Source organism: Centruroides sculpturatus, unplaced genomic scaffold (assembly GCF_000671375.1).
Source record: "Centruroides sculpturatus isolate CEXI.00-Female unplaced genomic scaffold, Cexi_2.0 scaffold904, whole genome shotgun sequence".
Classification (NCBI taxonomy): domain Eukaryota; kingdom Metazoa; phylum Arthropoda; class Arachnida; order Scorpiones; family Buthidae; genus Centruroides; species Centruroides sculpturatus.
The window spans coordinates 100815-117791 of NW_019385147.1; the positions used below are offsets into that span (position 1 = coordinate 100815).

Sequence of the window (16977 nt, forward strand, 5' to 3'; positions counted from 1 at the left end):
CTTAAACGTCATAATTCTCCCATTGGCTAAATACATCACGTGACAGAATTTAGTAGCAAGTGATGAAGAAAAGACGTTTCAACGTGCCTCAGGTATTTTGAATCGTTTTGTTATTACAACGCGATTATCGATAAACTAGTGAGCGGATACTAACGATAGCGATACCCATCGAAATCGATGGTTATTAAGTTCACATTTTTCGGCTTTATTCGGTTTCTCGCAAGGGAACTGTCGGAGTGTCTTAATAAATTTCGTTAATGTATAGCTAGGTAACTAAAATGGCGGCGCTTCCGACTGATTCCTTCCGGAGGGGAGCCGCCGAGTATTTAACGTCACTAGTTACCGAATTAAATGTAAATATTCAAAATATTCTAGCGGAATTTAAACGTTTATGTGATAATATCTGGCCTACAGAAGAAATTTGTAAGCCTATTATTTCGGATATTGATAAACAGGTATCGGTCATGGCGGCACTTCGGTAATAATCTCGAAGTAGGTGTTAAGTTGTGTCGTGTAGTTAAAACCAGGTGGCGTTGGTAATATCTGCTGTTGATGCGGTGAATTTGAATTCGCAAGATTAGGATTGTTCGAGTTTTGAAATGGATTTTAAGAATTTAACATCAAGGAAGTTTTTTCGTTGTTTGGAATTAGATTATTAAGAGTTAAGTATTGATGTTAGGATACCTTCTAATATAAAATTTGCGATTAAAATGGGTTTGCAACCAATCGATGCCCTTTTTCGTATTTCCGTGGCTGGACAGCAAGCGACCAAAATAAAAAATACCAATTGAAAGAAAACACCTTGGTGGACAAGCGAACTAGAGAGGCAGAAAAAGCAGGTCCAGAAACTTAGAAGGAAAATGACCAGAAACACCATCAAAAATAGAAAACGACTAAAAGAAGACTACAAACAGGCACTTAAAAAATTCAAAAAAGAAATAAATAAGACAAGGTCTGATGCATGGAAAAAATTTTTTGGGGAAAATCACAAGAAAGATCCTTGGGATACTCCCTACCAATTGATATTCAGAAATAGGAAAAAACTTCACCTTACTTTTTTCCTGTCTTGTTTCTGTCTGGAGTTTTTGATATTCTATTGACACCAATAAAAAGTGCTTTTAGCACATTGGAAAATCTTGATGTTTTGATAACATAGAAGAGAGTATTAATCTTATTTTTTTCACAATGCAAGTGTAAAGCTAAACAATAAGTATGTCTAGCAGTCAAATTACCAATATAATGAAAAATATTATTGACTAAACTCAACCCCATTTTAAAAGTTGTTCTGTAATTGCATATCTAAAAACATTTTTAGCATCTGTCTTATGAATAATAATGTCAAAGTAAAGCATGTCATACAGTCATGTCACAAAATATCAATATTACAAATGTATTTAAAGATTTACATTTTTATAATGAAATACAGTGGAACCTCGGTATACGTCTGCTTTAGAATACGTCCAATTCGGAATACGTCCTGTTTGGACGAAACAAATTTTGCTCGGTATACGACATAATTCAATTATACGCGCCATCAATGAACAAGTAGCACTATCGGTGTACTAGATCAGACTAGATGTTCGCGGTGAAACGGTTTATAACTTTGTTAAATTTCTTCTGATTTTAATTCGTAAGTAAAATTTTATTATTTTTATTAATCACGAATCGCAAAAAGGCAAATGAAAAGCGACAGAAAACTAAAAAAATGACTAGAATTACAATGGAACTGATGAAAGAGATTGTTGAGAAATACGGTGGCACTCGTGTTCGAGATTTTAATTGTTGTTTACCGTATTCCGAGAACGACGATATCGACAATCGTGAAAAATAAAGACATTATTAAATCTCCTAACGTTGCAAAAGGGGTTAAATCAATTTCTAAACAGAGATCGAAGACATTAGATCGTGTCGAGAAATTGCTTTTGCTTTGGATAACTGAAAAACAGTGCTGGAGACAGCGTATCGGAAGCAATTTTTTGCGAGAAAGCTAAAAAGATACACGCTGATCTCACGAAAAATCAAGCAGGAACTAGCCAGGAAAGCGAGGTGTTTAAAGCCAGCTATTTTTTTTTTTTACACGAGAACGGATTAATCATTTTTACATTACTTCTTATGGGAAAGGTTGGTTTGGTATACGTCCAATTCAGTATAAGTCCAAACATCGGGAACAGATTAAGGTCGTATACCGAGGTTCCACTGTATACACATTAAGATGATTCATTTAAGATACAAATTACTGATAGGATGAAAAAGTTTTAAAGTGAAGAATTTTAGCATTTAATTTCTTTTTCAGAGGCGAGAAGAAGCATTAAAAGATGTGACCAATACATCTGACACGGGTTTCAAACAAGGTAACTCTGTGAACGTTCCGTTTCAAGCAATAAACAAGTTAGAAAAAGACATTGCCTTGAATATAAGTTACATAAAAAATGAAAATTTTTATTCTTGTGTTGTTTAACAGAAATTAAAATGCTTTTAATTGTAAGGGATCCCCATAACAATACATCTGGCAAGTGTGATTCATATAAAACACTATTTGTTGCAAGAATTGTAAGTATTCTGTATAAAAATTGTATATAATGTTCTAATAGTAATGAACTGTAATGCTAAATACATTTAAGATAAATATAAAATTAAATTATATAAAATTCGTATGATTTATGCTCCACGAGTTGAACTTGTCATAATTAACTGTACACGAATTTACAATGCAAACTTGAAAGTCACGTTGTTTCAGTTCAAAAATTTTCTCCCGAAAGGTGTTAGATAGGTGACTGGCATGACTATATTGTTAAAGGAAAAGTATGATGTACAGGGACAAGACATCATTAATTTGAGGTGGAAAGCATATATTTTAAATTAAACAAATTTAAAAAATATGATAAAAATTGCAGGCCAACATTGTGACGATGTCACAATAAATAATTTCTCATTAATATAAACAGTACTGTACAGTGAACTCCCCTTTATAATGTATTATAAAGGGTCGGTGTTCATTAAATGTAATTCTTTGTGTGTTAATTCCCTTAAATATTTCAATTTTTTTATATGTAGGACTTATACTGGTGTAGTTTTGAATTAGCAAAAGGAGAAAAATTAATCAAAAATAAGACAAAGTATCTTTAATTTTACTTATGAAAATATTTGATAAATTGAGCTTATCCCCACTTTGTGCTGATTTCACTGTGTTTATATTAAGACAAATTTTAAAAATTGGTTTATTCACTAATAGCAGTAATAGTTCAAACAAGGCAAATTCTGTTACAAATGTAAGGAAGTCTAGTGCCTGAAATTTTAAGTGTTACTACACCGTGTCCCTAATTATCAGACTTTTTGTTTTCTTCTCAGTCATGATAGTGACTGTCATGACTGAAGAGAGCTGGTTTTCAAAATTTCTGGATTCGTGTATTAGGAGACTTTTTCTTGGCAACTTCATCTGTGATTTATTGTCTTCAATTTCTTAGATAATATTGAATGTTTTTAACAAATTACATTTTTAATATTAATATATAATATGGTATTGAATATAGATGAATTCCTAATTTAATTTTATGTGAATTAAAATTTTAAAAGGGAAATGATGCACTTGCATATATAATACTTGCATTCTTGCAGAACTCTCGTACAAAAGAATCAACATAAAAAAAAAGAATTTGAAGTTTTCGGACCCATAAAAAAGTAAGTATTTTTAGAATTTTAAATGTAAAAAATTTATATAGAATTTATATTTGCAGGGATGCAGAATATATCCAAATATGTAAATTAGGTTCAAAGAAAATTAAACAAGTCTTGGGGAAATTTTTGGCAGCAAAATATTATTGCAATAGTTGCAAAATCTGTACAACAAATGAAGTAGTATATTGGCTAAGCCTGTAGACATTAATGAGGGAAATTGTCAAAAACATAATGGGAGTCCCATGTTTTAAAAATGAAATTGGAACTAACCTTGTTTCCATGTCTGTTTCTTCTATATGCAGTTAGACCCTGCTTAACACTGTTTTGGTATTACGCGGTATTATTGGAATTCCCCGAGATTGCATGCAGTGTTGGGATTCCCCGAATGCATGTTTGCTGCTTAACAGTTGATTTATGATCGGTTATCAGCTTTACTGTGTGTATAAAGATATAAACACATTCTTTTATTTTACTGTGATAAATATGGCATTTTTTAGTTTTTACAATGAGTGATTGCCAAGAAAAAGAAAGTAAAGTGAGAAAAAAAAGCATTTCACTGGAAACTAAAATGCAAGTGCTCAGATGATTAGATGCAGGTGACGGCAATCTGATATTGGAACTGCATTAAATTTGTCAACTTCAACAATACGGACAATTTTAAAAAATAAAGAAAAAATTGTATCATCAACAACCACAGTGACTTTGGCAACAAAAATTACCTGTACCAGAAGCAATGTGTTTGAGGAAATGGAAAAATGACTTTCCATCTGGATTGACGATGTATTGGGTTGTTTGGAAAGTAATTTCGTTTTTTTACCACTAGACGGATTAGTCGTATTTTTTCCGTCATTTTCATTGTAAGCCGTATTATCATTATATATTTTGACAGCTAGCATTTTAAGGCTTATTTGTAAAATATTTTGTTTGATTTTGTGCAATTGTTTATTTTTTGTGTTCCATCAAATATGGAAGATCAAAAGCAGCATTTTCGGCATATTTTGCTCTTTTATTACCGAAAAGGTAAGAATGCTGTTCAAGCGAGAAAAAATTGTGTGACGTGTGGAGAAGGTGTATTGACAGAATGACAGTGCCAAAACTGGTTTACAAAATTTTGTTCTGGCAATTTCAATATTGAAGATGCACCATGTTCTGGATGACCAGTTGAAGCCGATGAAAACAAAATAAAGGTACTGATTGAAGCAAACTGCTGAATAACAACATGTGAAATCACTAAGAGATTAAATTTGTCAAATTGAACTGTTTATGATTAATTGAAACAAATTGGTTTAGTTTCAAAGCTTGATATATGGGTTCCACATGTTCTTAAAGAGAGATGCTCTCTTTTGTGGGATTTTAAGGAAATTTTTTTTTGAGCTTTTACCAGACAATTTAACAATTGGTTCAAAAGTGTACTGCCATCGAGTAAACAAATTGAGTAATATTATCAAACAGAAAAGGCAGTCAGAATTAATCAACAAAACAGGTGTAGTGTTTTACCATGATAATGTCAAATTTCACACAAGTTTGGTAACTCGTCAGAAACTGTTATAACTTAGATGGGACGTGCTCATCAGTCATATTCTTCAGATCCAGCACAATCAGATTGTTACTTGTTCCGGTCTATACAAATTTTTTTTAACTGTAAGACATTTACTTGAAATGACAATGTCAAAGATCATTGGGTCATTTTTTTTGTAAGCTACGATCAAAACTTTTATGAATGTGAAATCATGCTACTACCAGAAACGATGACAACAGGTATTTGACCAAAATGGTCGATATATAATTCAATAAAATATTTATTTATTATAAAAATATTGTTTTTTTTTCCATGGAAAAAACGAAATTACTTTCTGAACAATCCAATAGTTGAATGCGATATGCCATTAAGTCAAGCAACTATAATGGAAAAAGCGAGAAAATTTTTTAACCATATTCAGAATGAAAAAGGCGACACGAGTGAAAATTTTGTAGCTAGTCATGGGTGGTTTAATCGATTTAAAAACAGAAACAATCTTCATAACATACAGGTTACTGGAGAAGCGGCAAGTGGAGATACAAAAGCAGCTGCAGCATTTCCAATAACATTAAGAGCAATCATTGAATGAGGGAATTATCCTCCTGAATTAGTTTTCAATGTTGATGAAACGGGCCTTTTCTGGAAGAGAATGCCAAAACGTACATTTTTATTCTGTGAAGAAAAGCAAGCATTAGGATTTAAAGCTACAAAAGATTGTTTAACACTTCTACTGGGTGGTAACACTAATGGAGACTTTAAATTTAAACTAATGCTTGTTTATCATTCCAAAATCCCAAGAGTAATGAGGGGAATTTCAAAATCATCTTTACCAGTAATTTGGGAGTCCAGTAAAAGATCTTGGATCACTATCAAAATTTTCCAGAATTAGTTTACCAAACATTTTTGCCCTCCTGTTAAATACTACTGCGAGTTTAAAAAACTAGAACCAAAGGCTCTACTTTTGATCGATAATGCTCCAAGCCATCCAACGCATTTGTCTGACATAACAACGTGCATTCCAGTAGAAATGGTTTTCCTGCTGCCAAATACAACTTTGTTAATCCAATCAACGGATCAAGGCATAATATCAAATTTTAAAGCTTATTATCTGCAGCAGACATTCTGACAACTGATTGATAAAACATATGGAGCAGATAAACAATCCATTAGAGATTTTTGGAAAAACTATAATATCATGGATGCTGTTCTTTCCTGGAATGAGGTGACCGAGAAATGTTTGAAAGGAGTATGGAAGAATGTATGGCTGGAGCTAAGCAAGGATGTTGACATGAGAATCCATTGTTGATGTCGACGAAATTGTCAAGCTAGCTAATGAAACAGGGTTGGATAATATAAATGCACAGGATATTGAAGAATTATTGCAAGTTACAACTGTAGAAAGTTTTTCCAATGATGATCTTAAAGAATTAGTAGAACAACAGGTGCATGAAGATGACGAAATTAGCGTTTCTGAAGATGAGGAACAAAAGGAACTTTCAATGGGTTTTTTAAAAAAAAAAGTTTAGCCACTATAACGGGAAATTATGGATCAGTTTATACAAAATGATTTAAATTTTGATAGAAGTTCAAAGGCAAGACGAAGTGTCATGGATGCGATATCTTGCTATCGACAACTGCTTGCTGAACAAAACAGGAAAAGGCAAGCAACGTTAGATGACTTCTTCACAAAGAAACAAAAGATGTCAAATGAGGAAGAACCTTCCTCATCACAAACATAACTTCTTTACTCAAACTTTTTTTTTATTTTTATGAATGTTTTCTGAATAAATATTGATATTAGCAATAAATAAGTCTATAATTAATGTAATAAAAAAGTATTTAACAATAAATGTTACAAAATAAAACAAAAAAAACTGATAAATTTTGTTATTTTCTGTTCTATTTCACGTATCCCCATTATTTGTGTGTTTAAGATTACCCCGTTTAACACTGTTTTGTTTAGTGCTCTATCATCTAGGAATGCATCCCCTGCGTTAAGTGGAGTCTTTCTGTACTACTAAATGTAGAAGGTATGGTTGCTATATGTTCAAATTCTGTGTGTAGTGTCCTCGTAATCCAAAAAATGATTCTTCGTAGATGACCAAACAGCAATTGGTTAGGAAAACATTATGGTTTATTTAAAATAATTTTTTATTCAAATACATTTTGGGTTGGTTTATGTTTCCAACCCCTCTTCAGTGCTGTAAAAAATACAAATCAAAATAAGGTTCATGACATTAATAAATATGACATAAAAAAGAGGGGAGATAAAAAAACAATAACATAAAAAACTTACATGTCATATAATGGAACATCTTAAAATTGTGTTACTATATTTTTATCACATAGGTGCATGACTTTTCACTATAATATGAAAAATGTATAAATCATTGCTGTTTAACACATCATTTATATAAAAAAAAGTATAGATTATTCATTTTAGAGTATCTATGAACACTTACATTTTCAGTTAATACAAATTATTCCCAACAAAAGGCAAAACAGAGTAAAACCGACAACTGGTGTTATCTGGTGTTCACAGAGTAACAGTATACTGACAAGCAATGTTATCCAATTCATTCCTAACATTCCGTACAACAGGGTGTGCTTTTAAACAGAGTTTAACACGTAGAGGTGCCCTCTGTTAATTTATAACATTGGGGATCTATTGACATGCCTTCTGAAATATTAATTAAGTTATCTTTAGGGTGTTTTTTGCACCAATATAATTTTTCTTGATGTCTAGTTCCAAGTTTTAATATGGAATCTTGTATACTCCTGCTCTTCTGTTTTTATCAATCTTGTCTTTATTGTTCCTTAATATTTTATATAAGTTGGGAGCTCTCTTGAAAATTAACAGGACTTTTTCCGGTCTGAAATTTTCCTCATGATGGATTTTTACTTCTATCATAAGGGAACTTTGTGATTTTAGAGAAATCTCTGGCTGGAGCCTTTGCTTTGTTTATTTTGTTGCTTCATCAGTGCTGTTATCATATCCACATTGTATCCTAGCACTCTGGCAATCTGAGTTATTGTATTGATTTCTTTCTGCCTATCTGTTATACAGGGTGTCCACCATGAACCTGACACATTTGTTTTGATTGCTATATCGAAGTGCAAGGCAGTAATCAGATGTTGTGCATTCCATTTGGCGGAGAAATTGTGGAAATTGTATAGGTAATTTTGAAAATCCTCCAAAGTGAGTGTAGATGGCATGGCAGTAGTCAAACACAAAATGGCTTCTTCACAAGAGCGGGCTCAAGCTGTGTGGTGGTATGCTGAAACAAATTCTGTGATTCAAGTGCAACGGAACTTTCATTGCATGGTTGGCAAAGTGCCACCCTCGAGAAACACACTCAAGTTACGGAAACAACACTTCTTGACGAAGGGAACCATGTTAAAATCACATGGCGGTGGCAATCCAGGTACAGTTTCCTGATTGTTGGATTGGACTTAGACTTTTTCTTTTGGGGATTTGTCAAGGACAAGGTTTACAGCGGTGTCAAAATTCGTGACCTTCAACATCTCCGTGTGCGCATTCACAATGCTGTTGCTGCTGTCATGCCCAAAATGCTTGAAAGAACCTGGCAGGAAATGGAATATAGACTCGATGCTCTGCGTACAACAAAAGGAGCTCATGTAAAGGTTCACTGATTTTTTTAATAAAACTTTTGAGTTTTTCATCATAAAATGTGCATTAATTTACATCCTTCCTGAGCGCTAGATTTTTTACAACAGTTTCAAATTTGTCAGGTTCATGGTGGACACCCTGTACTACTGTAATAGAGAAAGGCCCTTCTAATGACGGCATGAAAGGCAGCTATTTTGTACTGGAATGGATCATTTGAGTGTGATGGAATGTACAGCGGGCTTTGCGTCGGTTTGACATACATCTTAGTGACCTAATGCTCTTCCTTGAATTCAATATCTATGTCTAAAAAATGTATCTATGAGGAACTTTTCTGTTCAATCTTCATCTTGAGGCTGTCATCGTTGTTGTTGATCTTGCTAACAAACTCATCAATTTTTCGGTCATTCTTCCATAGCACAAATACATCACTTACATATCTTTTAAAATACGCATCATCATACTTGAAGTCACAAAGAACACTTCTTTCTAATTAAGGAAACCATAAACCTCACATTTAAACCATATTTCCAAAGATAAAGTTTTATCGAATTTTTTAAAATGAAACTTAAAATGTAATAATTGATTTTTAACCACACAAAAATAAATGTACTGTTGTTTAATTAAAACTTTTTAACATTTTAGATTGAACTTGTGCGCAATAAAAATACTGAAAAATCAAGAGGGTATGCCTTTATACAATATGAACATGAACAAGATATACATTAGTAGTAATTCAAACACAAATAATTATCGTATTTATCTTCAGGCACTTGGCAATACTTATCATTCAGTCGACTGAATAAAACTTGATGATAAGTATTGCCAAGTGCCTGAAGATAAATACGATAATTATTTGTGTTTGAATTACTACTAATAACTACAAGCACGGTTTCAAAAGTACCAGAAGAAGATATACATTGTAAGTATTATGTTTTTTATAAAATTATTACCACCCAAATTTGATAAAGTATGGGCTTTTCGTTTCTCCTACAGTGAACCATATGTGTGAACATAGTACATATTTTCTGGGGAATTTTCCAGTTGGGAGACTGTTAAATGTCAGTGTAATAGGAAAGATACCAATCATTAAATTATTACTGGTAATGGTTCTCATGAGGATTTTTACTTCTTAATAATAATTTATTATCTTAAGAGATGATTTGTAAATTGGATGTTTAGGTTTTTTGAAATTTATATGGTTACAAAAATATCGCAAAAATTTTATTAAGGGAAATATTTATATTCCCCATGAAATTGGACAGAGTAAGTATTATAAGTGAAAATTTCATATGGGTAATGAGGTGACTGAATTTTGATTAACAAATCTTTATTTTTATTTAAGAAAGTATTAATTTTATATTGATTTCAATGATTAGTAAAAATTTGTTTCATTCATTCTTTGTCATTGATAGAATTGAAATGCTTTATAGGTCCAATATTAGTAAAGGATTTTAATGCAAACTGTCAAATTTGATGCTATCTTGATTGTTTTTATACTATTATATCATTTACTTACTTCATCTGGTTCCTATAAAACATTGAATTATTGTGTGCATTGTATTAAATGTAAGTTAATTCTGAACAATGAGAGCCTATTGCCTATTGCTTATGGTGCAAATGAAGCCTGTTTCTTCAAATTGCATGATTATTGCTTCCGTAAAAGTTCTCTGACATATCCAAAAATGGATGTAGACACATTTAAATTAAGAATTATTTTGTTGAATTAATATTTAGATAAACTGATGAAGCTATTACAAGTCCCAGAAATGAGTGGTAACTTCCATTGTTTATTTTATTATTTATGAAATTATTTTAATATTGCCTATAATAATATTCGATGATGAAATCAAAAAATTGATCTAGACCCCTGAAGAATACTCTCTTTTTGATGATTAAATCTGAAATTAAATTATGAGAGTAATATAGTTTTCTCTTGTATCCCACCACAGCTTGGCATTGTGAGTGGTGTCATCTAAAATGAAAATTATCATAGTAGACTAAGGATTCGTTGGTTTGTATGTATTTGGTAAAAGCGTTTTTTCAGTACCCACCCAACATAATGGGATCATGACTATAACAAATTTTTGTTTTGTATGTTTGGTAAGGTGTTTAGTAAGAAAAAATTTTTTCTTGTTGCAACAATAATATAGAAATAGGAATTTTCACATTAAAATGACGGCCTCAAGATGAAGATTGAACAGAAAAGTTCCTCATAGATACATTTTTTAGACATAGATATTGAATTCAAGGAAGAGCATTAGGTCACTAAGGGCTGAGAATTTTTGAATATTAATAAATAGATTTGTTTTCAGTTTTTATTTATTTGATTTTTGTAAAAATAATATAAATAAGGCCATGTAAATTTTAAAATCTATATTTGTCTTAGAAAATGTTATGTCATATTAAATGTTAAAAAATTTTTTAATATATTTATAGTTTCAGATGAAATACAGTAGAGCGTCAATTATCCGAATCAATTGGTAACTGGGGTTGTTCAGAAAATTGATTTTTCAGATAACCAATTATGTACGAAAAAATGCATTATTAATATAGTATATTAGTATATCCCAATAATAGTATATTAATACAGTAGAACCTCGATTATCCGGACTAATTGGGGATGAAGGTAGTCCGGATAAGGAAAAATCCGGATAATCGAAACAAATACTTTAATTTGTCTTTTAATGATAATACAACACGTTTTCTTTTCGATGACATATCGGTAATATTAAAAATAAATACTGTATTTAAATCGTGATCAAATTTTCAAGAAACAAACGTTTGTATTGAATTTGGACTACTACTAACCAATGCTAACAGACTACCTATTGTTTAAAAGGCCCTCTGGTGGCATAAGAAGACAGATTTTATAAAATAAAAAGCAGTTGAAACTGCATTTTTATGAATAAAAATTTGACAAACTATTTATCGTTTTACGACGAGTAAAATTTTTTCGTCGCTTTCACGGCTTTTAAGTAATGCATAAACCTTCAAGGTGCGAGGCCCTTCGGACCGCGAGGCATAGGCGGTGGCCCACGTCGTCCATGCCCTTGGTCATAGAAATGATGTAATTTGAATATAAATTATTTATAAATACGTATGTCAAGTTATATTTTTATTACTACGTAAAATATATTTAAGAGTTTACGACCAATTGTGCTGGGTGAGATGTTGTTGAAACAAAAAAAGTTATGCATTCCATCACGTACATAAACAGTGTCGTAATTCGCCAAGTGCAAATCAGCAAATTCGTAAAATTTTTGTTTATTTTGAACAATCCGGATAATGGAGGTTCTACTGTATATCCCGTGTTTAAATTTTTCTCCGTTGCATGTCGCTTCACATTGAATTTTCGTTGATGTTAAGCCTAACGAAAATTTTTATATAATAATAATCATGGCTATTGTATTGTTAAAAATTATTTCTTTATTTTGTACGAACAAAATAAATATATTGAAAACTAAAAACAAAAAATTATACTTTAGAAGTTCATCTAGTATCAAAAACGTTCAATTCAGCACGACACAGTCTGACTGGAACGCTTTCGGTTAACCAACGTTTCGGTTGATCGATATTCGGATAATCGACACTAATATAATTGAAATTATTAAAAGCCACATTTAGATTTAGACTTTTTAAACAGAAACATAAAAAAGTAAACTCTTATTAAATTTTTTTATGATCTGGGAGATTAATGACTCTATAGTCTTTCCCAGAATAAGAATGAAGCTACATTCAGTATTTGAAGGAAAATAGTACTGTTCGTTGTTGTTGTTGTTGTAACAGAGGGTGAAAGAGCTGTCAGTCGTTTAGCTGACTGACTTAGCCCTTTTAGATAGGAAATGGGAAGAAGATTCAAAGGTAAGGTGATAAGCAGCAAGAGGAAGTAGGTAGATAAGATAGAGGAAGGAAGTTGCCATGGGATCCATGGGTGCCCACATTGCTTTTTTATTTAATAAATAAAACAGAATACAATAACAGCATAAACAATTACAGAAAATCCATATAAAAATGGTGTGACAATATATATTGTAAACAGGGTTAAGGTTTACAATTTAATATAAGGCAATACTGAACAATTACAGTAGAGCGTCGTTTATCCAAAAGCTGGTTATCCAAAACGTCCGTTATCCGAAAGCATTCCAGTCGGCAAATTTAAATTTTCACTAATGCTGTGGGGCTGCAATCTTCGGCTATTTCTTGGGCTACTCAAATATTTTACGTTTTTGATACTAAATTAACATCTGAAGTATAATTTTTTTATTGTTTTTATATTTTTCAATAAATTTATTTTGTTTGTACAAAATAAAAAAATAATTTTTAACGATACAATAGTCTTCGTTAGGCTTAACATCGACGAAAATTCAACACGAAGCGACACACAATGGAGAGAAATTTCAACATGGGATAAATTAATATATTTTTTCGTACATGATTCGTTATCCGAAAAATAAGTTATCCGAACCACCCCAGTCCCCAATTGATTCGGATAAACGATGCTCTACTGTAATGTAAAACAGAGGTGATGTTATATATGTACTGTACTGTACATAGCATATATGTTCAGGAACCATCCTAGCTATCGTAATCGGTTTTACTTTCAAATGTTTGGTGGATTGGATCATTGTCATTTGGTGTCTGTTGCTGTATTTTGAGATAGTCTGCTTTAAGTTCTTTTGTCTTCTTAACGAATGTTTGTAGACTGCACTAGAGCCGTTTGTCGGAAAAGATGTCTGTCAGCTGTGGTGGCCATGTTAGTCCACTTGTGATGATGTTCCTAAAAATTTTGCTCTATGCTGGTAGAATTTAGGGCAGTGAAACATAAAATGTTTGGTGTCTCCTTCACTTTTAAGTTCACAATCACATTTATTGTCTGTATGTTTTTTAAAGCAGTAAAGGTAAGACTGAAATTTCCCATGACCTGTTAGGCATTGGGTTGTATCTGAGTCAGGTTCAAAGTAATGGGCTCTTTTCCTTGCCTTTAGAGTTGGTATAAATCTGTGGCAGAGTCTTCCTGTCATAAAGTTGTCCCATTCAGTCTGCCATTAGGGTATTTGTAGCTGAGTGTATTTTCTCCCAGATTATCGTCATTGGTACAAGTGAGTAGTGTGGGGGGGAGTGAAGTGTGCAAGCCTTTTTGGCCAGCAGGTCCACTATCTCGTCCCCTCTGCATAGCAAAAGTACCATAATTTTTGCATATAACCTGCAGAGGTGCAAAAATCATGCTTGCTTTGCCAATTATTTGCAGGAAATTATGGTAATATTTTAAATTTTTTGTTCACAAACATTGAAATAATTTCAGTTTTTGGAATTCAGTTTATTCATCTTAATTAATCACACTGAATTCAAAGATCTCTATATAATTCAAGAAGTCAGATTATTTATTTTCAATTAAATGTTTTTTGAGGCCTTTTTGTCTCATCAGATCAAATACTTAAAGGATTTGAATTCAAAATTCTGATGAGTCTTGTTAGAATTTATTTGTTCTGTCTTTGAATCTTTTTAAGTAATTGATCTGATGAGACAGAATTGGAGAATACCTGGAAGTAACCTGGTAAATAATTAATTGGAAATAAGACAATTCGTTGAATTTTATTGTGATTCTTTGAATTAATTTATTTAGTTATTAACTTAAATCAGATATTAAGGAAGTGGAGAATATTGAAAACTTAATGCAAAATTTCATAATAATTAAAAATGACAAACAATAAAGCAACTTGAATTGTAGGTTAAGTAAAGCTTATATTCTAAATTATATATAGAAATTTCATTCATAGACGGATAGAAAAGTTTTGTGTGTTTAACTAATCCGTCGTTAAAGCGGGCTTCTATTAAATCTAGAAGCATTCTATTAGCTTAGATTTTTCTATATACAGTGGTGGTTGGTACAGAAAAATATAAATCAAGTTTGTGATGGGTATTAATTAAGAAGTAATTGTTAGTATTGTAACTTAGGTTAAATTTAATGTAGGAAAGTGTATAAAATGATAACTTAAACTTTAGTAATACGACACATAAATTTAGGTGGGTGAGTATTTATTAAGTTAACAATAAGGAGTGCTTTGGACACTTTTTTAAATATTCTTTTGTGTAAACTCCTTTAGTTGCATCGAGTTTGCTGACAGCAAGAAGATAAATGTAATGTGGTAGGAGGAGAAATGGTGACGATTAGGTGAGTCAATATGGTTTCCTCCCTGAGAAGTAACATGGGAAAGTGTGCTTTTTTGACGAAAGTCTTCCAAAGTAATAGCAATGGAACAGTGTGAGTCCATAGACCCAAGGGCAAACGACATAATAGCGAGGTTGAGGATGAAGTTTTAAACATGAAAATGTGTACGTCGGACATTCAGCACTGCTTTCCTGTAAGCCTAGAAGTTTGACAGTGGTGTTTAGATAGTCAGTGGAATCATGATCAGCATTCCAAACACCATTGTCAAACTTCTAGGCTTACAAGAAAGCAGTGCTGAATGTCTGACATACTCGTTTTCGCGTTTAAAACTTCAGCCTCAACCTCACTGTTAATAAATACATTCATGTGGTAGACAGGACTGGTGGTTTTTCCCTAGGTGAGTTTTTACATTTAGCTATCACTATATTTATAGAATAATTGTTACTGTAAACAGAACATAAAACCTGTATTTGACATACTAAATAGATAAACATTGAAAAATATTAGCATATTCAAAATAGTATTGAAATACTATATAGTACTGTTTGTTTCATCTCAGCTTTTTAACTATCACAAGCTTAGTCTGAGAAAAGGAAGAGGAAAAGCTGAAATTAAATTACAAAATACAACTGGAAAAAATATTTTTGTGTAAATCTTGATTTAAAGTTGTTTGCTTTTTTTCTATAATCCCAAACTTGAAGGGTTCTGAGTGTTTGATCTGACGAGGTGCACAATGACAAAAATTCTATGAAGTAAAATTAGTGTCTTGGATTATTAACCCAGGGATATTGAAATTGCTTGATGAAATTCTCAACCCTACAAATTTGGGATTGTAGAGAAATGACAACAGAAATGCAGCATTTCTGATCCACACTTGATTTAATGACATATACAGACATAAAATGAATTCACTCAAACTTGTACACATATTCACAAATTCTCTGTATATATTTATAGCATATACAGTGGGTGATTGGTTAACGAACAAATCAGATAACGAACACTTTTGCGAAAGATTTTTATGATCGGACAACGAACACATGTTCGGATAATGAACACTTCACTGAACAAACACAAGAAGCAACGTAAAATAACGAATATCGATTGATCTTCCTTTGTTTTCAGGCAACAATTTGAAAATTTTTGGAGCGCTGGAGACATCGACATCGACGTTCTACCCAGTATATACTGATTGGACAGTATTCCCCCGAACTTTGAAATTCTCCCTTGTAATTCCAGCCTTTTGTATATCTGACAGAAACAATTATTTTATGTTTTCTTCTAAAAATACGGATTTATGCCGATATCTGTTATTAAAGATCTTTTGAAGTGGGAGGATGTCAGAACAACGGTCTTAAAATGGCATCCAAACCAAGTTGAGGTTAATAGGCCTAGGGATCTCTACAATTACAATGCTATTAATTACTTCTGAAAAATCATGAAGACAGAAAAGCAATGGACATTGGACAGATTCTTTAACCCCCACAAACGGAAAAAACATGACTAATAAAAATGAAAGACTGTGTATATATGTATTTTTATTATTACATATGAATAAATGTAATAAGAAAGTATATATTTTTTATTTTTGGGGGTCTCTAGAACGAATTAATCAAATTCCCGTAGAAACCTATGGTAAATCGATAATCGGTTAACGAACAATTCGGATAGCAAACAAAGTGTTGGAACAGATTGTGTTTGTTAACCGATCACCCAGTGTGTGTGTGTATATATATATATTTATAGCATTGTTAATATATATATATATATATATGTTACCGCTAAAGCTCAAAATCCGTTAATGTGTACATTACCTAGCTAATCTGCAGATTAACTAGGGTGATCCGTTAAAGCTACGAAAATTGTTCAATTTCTCAAATTACCTAGGTAATTTGCAGAGTATCTAGGTAATCTGCACATTAACGGCTTCCGTATCGTTAAAGTTCAAAAGTTTGTTTCTTTCACTTCCTTTCCCCACTCCTT

General features: G+C 32.0%; 2 long non-coding RNA genes across 2 annotated transcripts; both read left to right on the top strand.

Annotated features, from left to right (window-relative positions):
- Positions 1 to 141: 141 nt before the first annotated feature.
- Positions 142 to 9592, top strand: LOC111635434. The gene is made up of 4 exons (XR_002758377.1): positions 142 to 661; positions 2294 to 2550; positions 3616 to 3678; positions 9468 to 9592. It is a non-coding gene; the product is annotated as an uncharacterized LOC111635434 (long non-coding RNA).
- Positions 9593 to 9651: 59 nt separating this feature from the next.
- LOC111635433 lies at positions 9652 to 16270 on the top strand. Its single transcript, XR_002758376.1, has 3 exons — positions 9652 to 9744; positions 9819 to 9925; positions 14930 to 16270. It is a non-coding gene; the product is annotated as an uncharacterized LOC111635433 (long non-coding RNA).
- The last annotated feature ends 707 nt before the right edge of the window (positions 16271 to 16977 follow it).